Raw genomic sequence first — 12,213 nt, forward strand, 5'->3', positions numbered from 1 at the left:
GGAGGATAAGGCATATTTCTCAAGATTAAAGTTATCTGGGGACAGGAATGACTTCCTACTTCTCTTCTGGAGGTACCTCAGAGCCATTCTCTCCTCCTTGCTAAAGAGGAGGAGTCTCAGCTTAGGTCATGGGCTAGACAGAAGAAATAGAGTAGAGCCAGGGGGCTATTCCTGAAGGAGTCCAGGTCAAGAGTCAGGGGGCCACTTTGGCCTCTGCTTTTGTGCATGGTATGCATGGAGAAGGATGGGGGTGGTAGTTGTCTGTTTCACCTGCTATAATATGTATGCATGCAGGAGGGGGAAGAGTTCAGAAATAGGATTGGAGAGGAGTTGGGGCAGTTTCCCAGTGGCAACAGCTGTTGGTGCAGAGGTCAAGGCTGGGCTGATGGACTCTGGGGCTCCTGGTGAAAAAAGGACTGTGGGGCTGCTTACTGTAGTGGGAGGAGGCTAAAGAAGAAAGCTACATCAGAGCTCCCGAGGGAGCTGACTCTCCCAGACTTTTCTGTTTTATAAAGCAGAGTGGAGTCCAATTTGTGTTCTCTGGTTTTTCCTCTTTTTGGTCTTAGTTAAAACTGCCATTGGGAACTGTTTAGAGACTAGAGCAGTGAGTTACTGGTCATTTTGGGCAGCATTCCACAAAGGACCCCCTTTTTTCAAGGAGATTTCTAGTGAGCAAAGTCTACAGGAGGGTTTCCTAGTTTCTCCTTTAAGGTTAATAGGGCATGTGCCAGGTCACACATCTAGTCACTAGGAAAATGACTCTCTTTTGGGATAGTCTTGTTCTTGTTCCAGGCACTGGAGACTTAGGACACCTTCAATGAGCCTTGCTGGTTAAGTCGCTCTTCTCCCTTGTGGATGAAGTTCTGAAATTTCTTGGTAGAGGATCATTCCCAGCTGAGTAAGTGGTTCTGTGGAGTTGTCTGCTAGGGAGAGACAGTGTAGTTCGGGGTCTGGCAGTGACTGGAGTTCATGGATGTCCTGCAAGTTATATGACTCCACATGTGGGTTTCAAATGATCTGCGTGCAACTCAGGCAGCCCAGAGGATCAAAAGATGAATGAAGTTTTTGATGTGACATTTAATTTTTTTCCCTCTTTCTTAAAGGGGGAACAATCAAACTGGCAGGTTGGATTTGCCATCCTTACCAGCTGGTAGGGAGGCTTGTCCAGGTGATTTGGGGAGGGGAAGGGGAAAGTTATTCTTCGGAAGTGGTGGATTTTTTTTTTGTGGTGGTGGTGAGGAAGGGTTGATCAGATGTAGCCATGATGGACAAGTAGAACTTCAAGGGGAGGAGGCTTAACATGGAAAGAGATTTGTGCACTGACCTTCAGGTCTCCAAGAGGAGCTGCTGCCTTTTCATTAAACGACTGACACCCATCTGCCCACTAGGGAACCATTCTGATCTTCTTAGATGTTTCTTTAGCCTGTAGGCTGTACTGGGATTAGAGAAATTAACAAAGGCATATGTACTGTCCCAAACCCTCCCCATCCTAGTTTTTGAGCCACTTAAAAAAGAACCCAAATTAAAATAATTTGATGTGTCTTTATGAATTCATTTTGTAGCTCAAGACAAAGAAATATACTTATCATCTAACTAGGCATATTCTCATTGAGTTTTAAAAATTTAATCAGTTGATTCCTTTTTTAAAAGTATTTTTACCTAGTGTCATGTATTTGCAACTTCAAAAAAAGTGACAGCAAGCAGCACTCTCCTAGAGTGGAAATTTTAAATGTAGTAATAGCTTAATTCATTTGACATTTATCTTCAAAGCCATAACAAATATTACCCCTCCTCCCTTCTTTAAAATGTCTGCGTCTCCTTGGTTTCAAAATTGAGGCTGACGGGATAGATAGAGAGTGAGACAAAGGAAAAACATCTGTAATTATGAATTAAATAATTGAATTCTCCACAAAGGGATTGTAAGCCTTTTTTTTTTAAATTGCCATTTGGAGAAGTAGAGAAGAGTCTGCTGGAGGCCCCTGCTTAAGACCAACTCTGCCTGTGGCTTTTGGCAAGTTCACTTAACCTTTTTGCCTTTTTATCCCTCCCAGATGAAGAATGGGGAAGGATGGTACTTACCTCCCTCTCTTGGGAGCATTGTGAGGAGTAATTAATGTTTGTTCAAAGCACTTTTGAAGATGAAAAGCACTAAGATACTAGTAGCAAATGTTATGAAGCAGGCTGCCCTTGATTCCAGGATGAGGGCTCCTACCATCAAAGAGAGATGATGGAAAGGAAGCAGGAGTCTTTCCTAAGGGGTATTTTGCCTGTTCTAAGGATACCACTTAGTGGAGAGAGTCAGGATTGAATTCTAATCTAGGTTTTGTTACTCATTTACTAAGTTTGAGCAATCCACTTTAAACCTCTTGGAGTCTCAGTGTCGCCGTCTGCAAAATGGGTTTAATAATGCTTCTTCCACTAATAGGGTTGCCTTGAGGATCAAATAAGACAACAGAGAATGTGAACATCCTCCGGCAATATAGATTTTCAGTATCGTCCTAAACCAGAATTTACTTCGAATTTCCTGCCATCCTGGTTTTACTATATTTTAGGATGTCTTTCATTTAATAATTAGGCTGTAAATAGATGTGTGGTCCAAAGAATGATGGTTTAGCTGATTACTTTATCTGTGCTCGTGGGCCAGAGGGAAGTCCTTGAACTTTAGGATTCAAGTTGTCTTTGTAGTGAGAATGGTGGTGAGAGATACAAGGGAAGATGTGGTAAACTCATTCACTGGGCCTTTTCCCCGCTATTACCCTTCTTTGGATACATTGGAGGGGCTGTCTGTCTGCCCTTCCTGGGGTGGGGGCATTACCTTGATGTAGTAGCCACAGCATGACCCAGTGGCTCATATATCAGCTAGGTGGTCAATAAACATTTATTAAGCATCTCCCGTGTTCTGGGAACAGTGCAAAAGGCTGAGGATATAAACACAGGCAAATGATACCCCCTATTTTCAAGGGGTTAACCATCTAATGGAGGAGTCCACCTGTGAATAACTGTAAATAAGCAAGCTCTATGTGGGACAAATTGGAAATAATCAACAGAGATGGTAATAGAATGAAGAAGGATCAATAACATAGCCTCTTCGGGCATGCCACTAAGCATGCAGTAAGTATGTTGGATCCCAAAGAACATTTCTCTAATGCTCTAAGGGAACTAAAGGAAAAGGTTAGTAAGAGGTAGTATATTGTGAAAGAAACAGCCTGGACAGGCGTCAGGAGACCTGGGGTTTTGGTCTTGGTCCTGTCATTCACTTGTCTAAGTTAATGGCTTTGGATGAGTCACTTAGCCTCTGTGAAGTGGCTTGTTCTATGAAACTGTATGCTCCTTGAGGGTAGAAACTATGGATAACCCACCATGTTATCATTCTAGTGGCTTATACTTAGCAGACACTCAGTAAATGTTCGAAAGAGGGTACCTGAGTTTTTTCAACTGCAGAATTGGAATGCTGTGATAGGGCCGTGAACGTAAATTAAAAAAAAAAACCCGAAACCTCTTCTGTTTATATAGCACTTAGTCATCTATAAAGGACTTTTCATGTCCATTATCTCATTTGGTCTTTGCAACAATCCCATGGACTAGCCAGGGGAGGGATTATTACCCTCATTTTACAGATGTAGAAACTGAGCTTCAGAGAAGTACCGAGTTACTCAAGGTCACATGATTAATAAGTGGCAGAGCCAAGGCTAGAAATCAAGTTTTTGACCTCCCAGGCTAGTGTTTTTATCCACCGCCCCTACTTTGATCTTTAAAAGGTTAAGAGATGATAGGTACAAAATATAAGGTGCTCTATGAGGCATGATTTTTTTTATTATGGGTAAAATTAATAAATATTTGCTAAGCATGAAGAAAAAAGTGATTTTTTTTCTCATGAAATCTCAGCACAGTTGCAAAAGACATTGTGTGTATGCACCTTTATGCTCCTTAAATTGCACCACTTCGAAGCTATTACTTTCTGTTGTCATTTGGTCGTGGTGGCCTGACAGGGGAGGGTGTACACCATCTAGAAGTGTAGATGAAGAAAAGTCTAAGCAAGGAGTTCAAACTTGGATGCCAGGAAGGCAGGGTAATTTAATTAGCGGTGTACCTAGCACATTTTGACAGTTCTGGTTTGGGGAGATTACAGTGTGCTCATTCCCAATCAGAGTGTCTATGGAAGCATTAGTGCCAGTGATGAGATTAGAGAGTTGGCTGGGGCTGCTGCTGAGAGCTGGATTCCTGGGGAATTATGCTTGAATGATACCAGTTGGTACAATTAAAAGCTACAATGTAGTTGCCATATGGAAAGTGTTAGGTGTCCTTATGTGGTTTCAAAGCGGTGTGCTGGAGGTGGACTTGACATTTGAAGAAAAGCATAAATTGACTATTTGGTGTCATGAAACAAAAAGTTGATTTGTTTGGTGCTGATGGAAGATTCAGGGGTGAATGGCTCAGGGCCCAGATACATGGCATCTTTTACTTAGCCAGCTAGGTGTGTTTCCTGCTACTCCCAAGGGACCTAAAGTTGGTCTTCTGACCAGGCCCAGTAACTCATTCCATCTCTGGAAGCTGTCTGAAGAGGCAGTTTGGAATAGTGGAGAAAAAACTGAATCTAGAGTTGAGAGGACCTAGGGACAAATATTAAAACTGACTGCCGTTAACTGTGTTCTGAGCTTGGGTGAGTGGTTTCCCCTCTCTGAGCCTCAATTTCTTGATCTGTAAAATGATGGGGTTGGAGCAGATGAGCCATAGCATCCCTTCAAAGTTTAATATTCTCTTGGCCAGAATAAAGGGAAGGTGTGATGAGATTCTAAAACCGGAGACTGAACTGGGGATAGGGGACAGGTGTGTTATACAGCTGCTTGTTTTCTTAAGAAGGTAAAGTCACTCTGCATAGGTGATTTACTTTTAGAGTGGGGGGAGGAGTGGAGGACGGGCAGACAGATGCCACATGTTTTTCTGTTTTCCTTTTGAGATATTCTGGCCACATGCTACCTGGTGATTTCCGATCCAGCCTGAGAGTATCTCTTCTAGCTTTTGAAACTTTTTCTTCTCTGAGATGGGAGGCTGGTTGCTGGTGGAGTTGGACATATGGAATGTTTTTTACACCAGAGTTCAATAACAGGACTTTCCTCTGTAATTTTTATTTTAAAGTGAGGCCTATAATAAGACCCAAGAGGAACTAAGGAAGTAGGGTTTTTTTTTTTTTTTTTCAGAAAGAAACTTCAGACACTGGCTTCTTACTATCCTGGAAATGACTTGGGTGATTTTTGGTTTGCCCAGTTGAGGTTGGTAAAGTGGGGCAGCAGGGAGAATTAATAATCTGGGACATTGTGAAAATATACAATTTCTCAAGTTTCAGTTTTTAGAAGAAATATTTAAGGGAAAAAGAGGAGCATTCTTATATTGGGAACTTTAAGATGGAACATGAAATCTATTCTCTAAGCTCAACAATGTCTACCTGAGTGACGCTAGACGCAATAAAGACATGACTGGGAAAGGGAAGGAAATAGTAAATACCAGATCTGATAGGGGCTCTGACTTCTTTTTCTTATTTTCTTTTAAAATAGTTATTTATAACAGAAGTACAATTATGCTTTCTTTCAGAGGGATCACCTTGTACTCAGAAGAGTTTAGAAACTCTGGCTGAGCCAGCAGATAGTTAGAAAGATGGCCAGTGAAACCTTCTCTTCCCATCAAAAAGTCAGTTCTTGGAGCTTGGTTATGAAGAAGAGAACAGTGTGGAACACTTAGATCCTCTCCCAAATTCATAGGCATATGTTAGAAGCAATCTAGTCCAGCCCCCAAAGGCCAGAGAAATTAAATGACTTGACAAAAATCTCACAGGGAGTAAATCTAAGAGTTAGGACTTGAACCCAGGACCTTCCACTCAAAATCTGGAGCTCTTCTCTATTGTACCATACTGCACCTCCTCCCCCTATACAACCTCTTATTCTACTGCCATGCTTCTCTTACATTCCTGCTCACTCTGTGAGTTATGTATCTCCTAACATCTATTTATTCATTCATCAGACATTTATTCACCCAGGACAGTGCAAGGCATGGGCAATATTTCCTGTTCCTGGAGAATGATGGATGACATAGGAGTTGCTGCTTTTCAGGAGAAGAAGAGAAATTAGTGAGGAGAATATAGAGGGGACTTAGGTGACTTTGTAGGGGAGGATGACAAGAATAATGTGTGATTTTTTTAAGTTTTCCTGAAAAATATTCTGGGCTTTCTTTCTACCAAGTGTATGCCTCAAACATTGAGCTTTTTTTTTTTTTTTAAAAAGCTTTGGTGATGATGTCATGAACATACTATCAGCCTTCCAAAGGTGCACCTTTCTGGTGGGTGATTATGATGCAATGGCCTGTATTTGTGAGTATTAACCAGACAATTTCTTTCTGAAAAGAAATTTATTTAATTTTATATGTATTTATAATCTGGCCTTCCTGCTGCCCCCTCCAATTGAACAAAAAAAAATTAAAAAATAAAACCCTTGGCATAAACATGTATAGTCCAACAAAACCAATTCTCACATGGGTCATCCTCCCAAAATGTACATTTTTTCTGTATTTTAAGTTCGTCACTTCTCTGACATGAGGTGGGTGGCATGTTTCATCTTTAGTCTTCTGGATTTGGGGTTGATCATTGTATTGACTAGAATTCTGAAGTCTTTCTAAGTTGTTTTTCTCTGTAACATTTTTGCCATTGTATAGATCATTCTTCTGGTTCCATTCACTTTATTCCTCTGAAACTGGCCATATCATCATTTTGGATATCACAGTTTGTTTAGCCATTCCCCAATAGGAGGGCAACTGGTTAGTGTCCAATTTTGGCCCACCATGGAAAGTGCTGCCATAAATATTTTTGTACACATGTCATTTTCCTCTTTCCTTGATCTTTTTGCAGCATAGACCCGGACTAAAGGATCAGAACAATTCGGTAACTTTTGGGGCAAATTGCTTTCTAGGATTTAAAACCAGATGGTTTCTGAGGATCAACCATGATATAGTTCTGGTTGATACCACGTTACTCTCCCTGGCATGAGCAAGGGGCAGTCAGCTTTTGGGTGCCGATTGCTCACACTGGGCAGTGTGGTAGGAGTAGAAGGGCTGCTGAATGAAGTAATGGGTATCTATTGCTTTCTGGGGTAGCTACTTCTGATCTTCTACTTGTTGAAAAGTGTGGAAGTGACATTTATCCCTTAGGGAGCTATAGGCCCAGGGATGGAATGGGCCATGATGCTTTGGCTGATTACTCCCAAGGGCAGATCTATGATCAATGCCACAACGCACGGTGTTCTGTCTTGCCCTTAGATTGATTTTCTATGCTCATCTATGGGAGGGGAAAAAAGAGAAAGATCTCATATTCAACAATATGAATGTAGCAGTATCAAGAATACTGATTATTTGGGAAGTTTGTGATCTCAAAAGGAAATTATCAGGATCAGAACATGGTCATGACTTAAGCATTTCTATTCCCACTCAGAATTTATTCGTTGTTTTAGAGAGTGCTTTTGTTTCTGAACTTTGCAAGTTGCTTGGAATTTGCTCTCATTTTGCCTGTTTTCCAGCATAGGCTTCATCTCCTTCTCCCTTTTCTTCCCTCCTTCTCTCTCTCCTCCCTCCCTGCTCCTCTCTTCATCCATCTCTCTCTTAAGAAGGGAAAAATTCAGGATCTTGCAAACAGAGTATCTATCATTCCAGCCAAAGGAGAACTGAGGCAATAACCCAAAATATCCTGGAAGAAATTCTAAAAAGCACTGAAGAATTCAGGCGTTTAATCTAGAGCAAGGACTTTGATGTCATCCTGTTAAGTTTATGCTGGGACCTGGCCTGTTTCTTTATGATTAGCTTCTGACTCTCTGTATGAAAAAAGTGGATCAAGCCATTTCAGAGGTTTGAGGAAAAAGTCTGATCACTCCCCAAAGTGCATGCCTGGGGGCTGTGGCTTCTCATCCAAGCTTAGGTGGGGTGGAGAGCCTTTTCAAAACAAGCCCTTCTAGAAACATAAATAATTCTTTGATAACTTCCTGGGAAAAGTGGAGGGGGCTGTTTATTCACAGCTCCTTTAATTTTGCTTTGCTAGTAAACTCTGAAGGTTGTCTCTACTTAAGCCATCTTTATTTTCAGAAAGACAGCTTACAAAACTCCTCAACCCTGGATGGGCTGTGTCAGGGTGAAGTGGGGCCCGGTGGTGCTTTGGCTAAGCTGCTTTGGTCGCTGTTTGTTATTAAGAGAACTTTGGGGGATTGGCCTGGGTTTCGTTTGCGTAATTGGAAAAGAGTCAAAACTCACAGTCTTCTCCTACATGCTTAGCCATGTAGGCTGGGGAGTGTGGGAGGGGCACTGCAAGGGTGGTACCTCCCTAAGAATCTACCTTATGAGATCCGAAACCCTGTGTACTGGGAAATGGATAAAGTCTTAGTTTAATGTTCTGAAAGCCAAGCCTTTCCTGGACCTGAACCTCAATGTCTCCATCTGTAAAATGGGGGTAATACTCCTCACTTAGCCTGAGTTGGGATGAGGAACTTTGGGCCTTGAAAGACTTTTCCTGACTGATTGTCCTGTGTTATTCTTGTCCATATTTCCCTATAAATTCTCCATATAGATTTAGAGGATGAAATAATAGACATGAAAATACTTTGGAAGAAGAAAAAGATGCTGGATAAATAATGGACTTAGACTACAGTGCCTGCTTGTCCACTTGACTCCAGTGAACTTATCTGCCCAGAATGCCACTGTCTGCGTGCCTTAGGGGAAGTCACTTCCCCTCTCTGGGCCTCAATTCCTTCTTCTGTAACACGATGGGGTCGCACTGGATAATCTCTGAGATGCATTCCAGTGCTAAAGTTATATGATTCTAGGAATGATTTCAACCCTGCCGTGGGAGTCACACAGATGGGGTCGGCTCCCCCTGCTGGTTCCTCATAGGTACTGAGTCATCGAGCTCAGTTCTGGAAGAGGACCTAGGGACCTGTTGGAACCCATTCATAGGATCCTAGAGTTAGAGCTGCAAGAGACTTTAGAATCCATCTAGTCCAACCCCTTCATTTTATAGGCGGAGATGCGAGGCCCGCAGAGGTTGTGATTTGCTGTAGTAAGGCAGGATATGTGTGAGTGCCAAAGCAGGATTTGGACCAATAGCCTCAGACTTAACATCCAACATCCTTTCCACTGCACTATTGCTGCTTTGCAATGAAATGAGGCTTCTTGAGGGTCATTCTCATCCATTCCACTAATAGTTTATGAAAGGCCATGTAAGAGAGCAGCTTAGAATTTAATCAGGTCACATCTGCCTGGGTTGGCTATGCACTTGGAGGTATGTTTTATTTTTATGTATGGGGAAGGAGGATGGTTTGGTGGAAAGGGCACTAAATGGACTCAGAGGACCCACCTGTGACACTTGCCTTTGAGCAAGTGATTTAATTTCCTTCTGCCTCAGTTTTTTTTATCTGTAAAATGAGGGGTTAGCCTAGGTTTTTAAGGTCCTTTTCAGCTTTAGCTCTGTGATCCTATGAACTACCAGCTGACATCTGTGAGCCTGCTGAGTTGTCTGGTACCCAAGATGCTAATTAAATTCTAGAGCCATAATAACTACTGCCCTATGTAGGAGAGAAAATGAAAAGAAATCGAATGTTGTTATTTATGCTGGAGTTAGCCAAACCCTTCAGAGTTAAAAAAAAAAAAAAGGGAAACTGTACCCATCTGGAAGACCAGAGAATTTAGAGTTAGAAAGGATCTTGGGAGTCATCAAGATCTCATTTTACAGATGAAGAAACTAGGGCCCAGAGAGAGTAAGTCACTTGCCGATGGCCACACAGTAAATAGCTGACCTGGGATTTGAAGCCAGGTCTCCCGGTTCCAAATCCAGCGTGCTTTCTACTCTCCATGTGGCCTAGTCAGTTTTAACTTCTGAGGTTCTAGTTTCTCAGTGTTTAGGCGAGAAGAAAGTATCACAGAGACAGCTTGTCCACACAGATTCATGGAACATTGAAACCTCATTCACACAGGGCGATTCTTTCTTGGACATTTCATTGAAGTTAGGATGACTCCTGCTTCTGTACTTTTGTGGCAAAGAAACTACCCCAAACATGAGAAAAGTGTTAAGTAAGCAGTTCCCCTGGCTCCATTTGGCCAGGAGTTGTGCATGGGGGAACCCCTCTGTTCCTCTTTCACTGAGCTCCATTACTGGGATGGAGAGAATATAAAGGCTCACCTTGTTAGCTGTTCCAGCGGGCCCCCATCCACCAGCACACCACAGGTGAATGCAGAGGGAGTGGTGCAGAAAGCATCTCATCCCACAGCCTCACAAATGTGCTCAGACCAGAGGATGTTTTTGTAACTTCAAAGGGCTGTGAGGGCTGGCTAGGTGCCTTGCAGGCTAAGCTCAGGAGCCCTGATGCCGGCTCAGCTCACAGTGTGTTCGAACCATGTGATTTGGGGGTATGTGGCATTTTCTTAAAACAACTCAGGCCTGGTTTCAAAAAGGAACTGTAGCTTTGGTCAGTAAGCACCACATCTTGTTACATGGGCGGTCAGTTTTCATTTGACCCTGAAGAGGCCCAATTCCCTCTTTTTCTCAAAATGATCTAGAAGAGACATCAAAAGCAAAGGATGATTTAAGGAAACAACAGGATCTATGGCAAACAAACAACAAACAGCCTTTTAGATCCACATTCTCTGATGCTTTCTTCCACTCTCAGCCCCTCCTTCTGAAGCTTAAGCTGAACGAGAAATTTATGCTGATGATTTCACTTGGATTGTCATTGTTCTTTTTATATTAAATTATTCTATTCTGTTTTTACATATTTTAAAGACTGGATCTTCCCATCTGTCCTGGGCTAGAAATGCAGGGGCTATTATTAAGGGGCCCAATTCCAGCACTGATCACCATGGGAGATTTCATTTTTCTGTTTTTGACCTGGGCTGGTTCACTCTTTCTTAGGCAAGCTGGTAGCCCACCATTCCCTGGGGGCTTACCGTATTGATGTCAAACAGTGAGTGCATATATACCTGATCAGCATAGCCCACTATAGCTGAGAACTCTCAAACTCAAGACATCTGCCAGCCTTAGTCTTCCTAGAAAGTGAGATCCCATGGGCTCCTGCCCATGTCGAAGTTGGCTCTGCCCAGTTTCCCATTACTGATAGTGTGACTTCATTCAGGCAATCACCTAACTTCTCTTGGGTCTTAGTTTACTTATCTTCAAAACGAAAAGTTGGTCAAAATGATCACTAGGATTTTTAACAGTAACTCGAACAGACTATGATCTGACTCATTTGTTGAATGCCTAGGGTGCTCATAATAGCGAGTGCTTCTTAAACTGTGGGTCAAGGCCTATAGAAGCACTGAAAGGGTCACAAGTGAAAAAAAGTTTAAGAAGCCCTGGTATGATGTCAAAGAGATTACTTGAATTAAACAAATGGAAAAGCTCCAAGGATACATGGAAGGAAATATGCCCAAATATGGATGACATTACTTTTTTCAGGTATTTTATAGCCCTGTGAATAAGCTTATTATCTACCAGCCTGCATTAATTCCTGACCATTCTGTTTTTCTCTCAGGAGTATCATGGCCAGTTAAATGAAAAAAAAAAAGGAAAAAGAGAAATAAACTTTCCTTTGTTAATGACTTTATTTACTAATAAATCACATTTGTATAGGGCTTGCAGATTTACAAAGCAATTTGACAAGCATTTATTAAGGGCCAACTGTATGCCAATCTTGAATGCATGGCTAGAGACTGGAGAGAACCAGGATGAAGATGGGGGTGACAATCTATATGAAGATAAGCAAATGCAAAGTAATTTTTGTCGGGAAGAACATTAACAGCTGGGGAAGATCAGTCAAGGGTCATAAGGTTGTGTGAGTACTCTGATTTTATGAGAAAACTGGGGGTTAGAAAGTTAAGGTGATTTGCATGTGGCTGCATAGCTAATAAATGTTAGATCTGGCTCTCTTGAGTCCAACCAAGTCTGGTTGCAGGGGTTTGGACAGGATATAGAATGTAATTTTGGGGAGACTAGACATATGACTTAATTGATATGAGGAACTCCCAGTGTGGACGTTTCCCCACTTTATTGCATATCAGCAACTTATCTGTAACTTATCATGGAGAATTGTCTGGTACGTTGAGAAGTTAAGAGACTTCAACCCAGGTATTCCTGACTCCAGTGCCAGCCCTATTTCTGCTACATACACCCCACTGGTACTTATGCTTTTAATA

At 42.0% G+C, this 12,213-nt stretch overlaps 1 protein-coding gene across 1 annotated transcript in view; it reads left to right on the top strand.

The window, feature by feature from the left end:
* Window positions 1-12,213, top strand: part of NKD1 (NKD inhibitor of WNT signaling pathway 1) — a 115,173-nt gene that overhangs the window by 1,620 nt on the left and 101,340 nt on the right. The window lies entirely within an intron of this gene.

The sequence above is a fragment of the Trichosurus vulpecula genome, chromosome 3 (genome assembly GCF_011100635.1).
Source record: "Trichosurus vulpecula isolate mTriVul1 chromosome 3, mTriVul1.pri, whole genome shotgun sequence".
NCBI lineage: Eukaryota > Metazoa > Chordata > Mammalia > Diprotodontia > Phalangeridae > Trichosurus > Trichosurus vulpecula.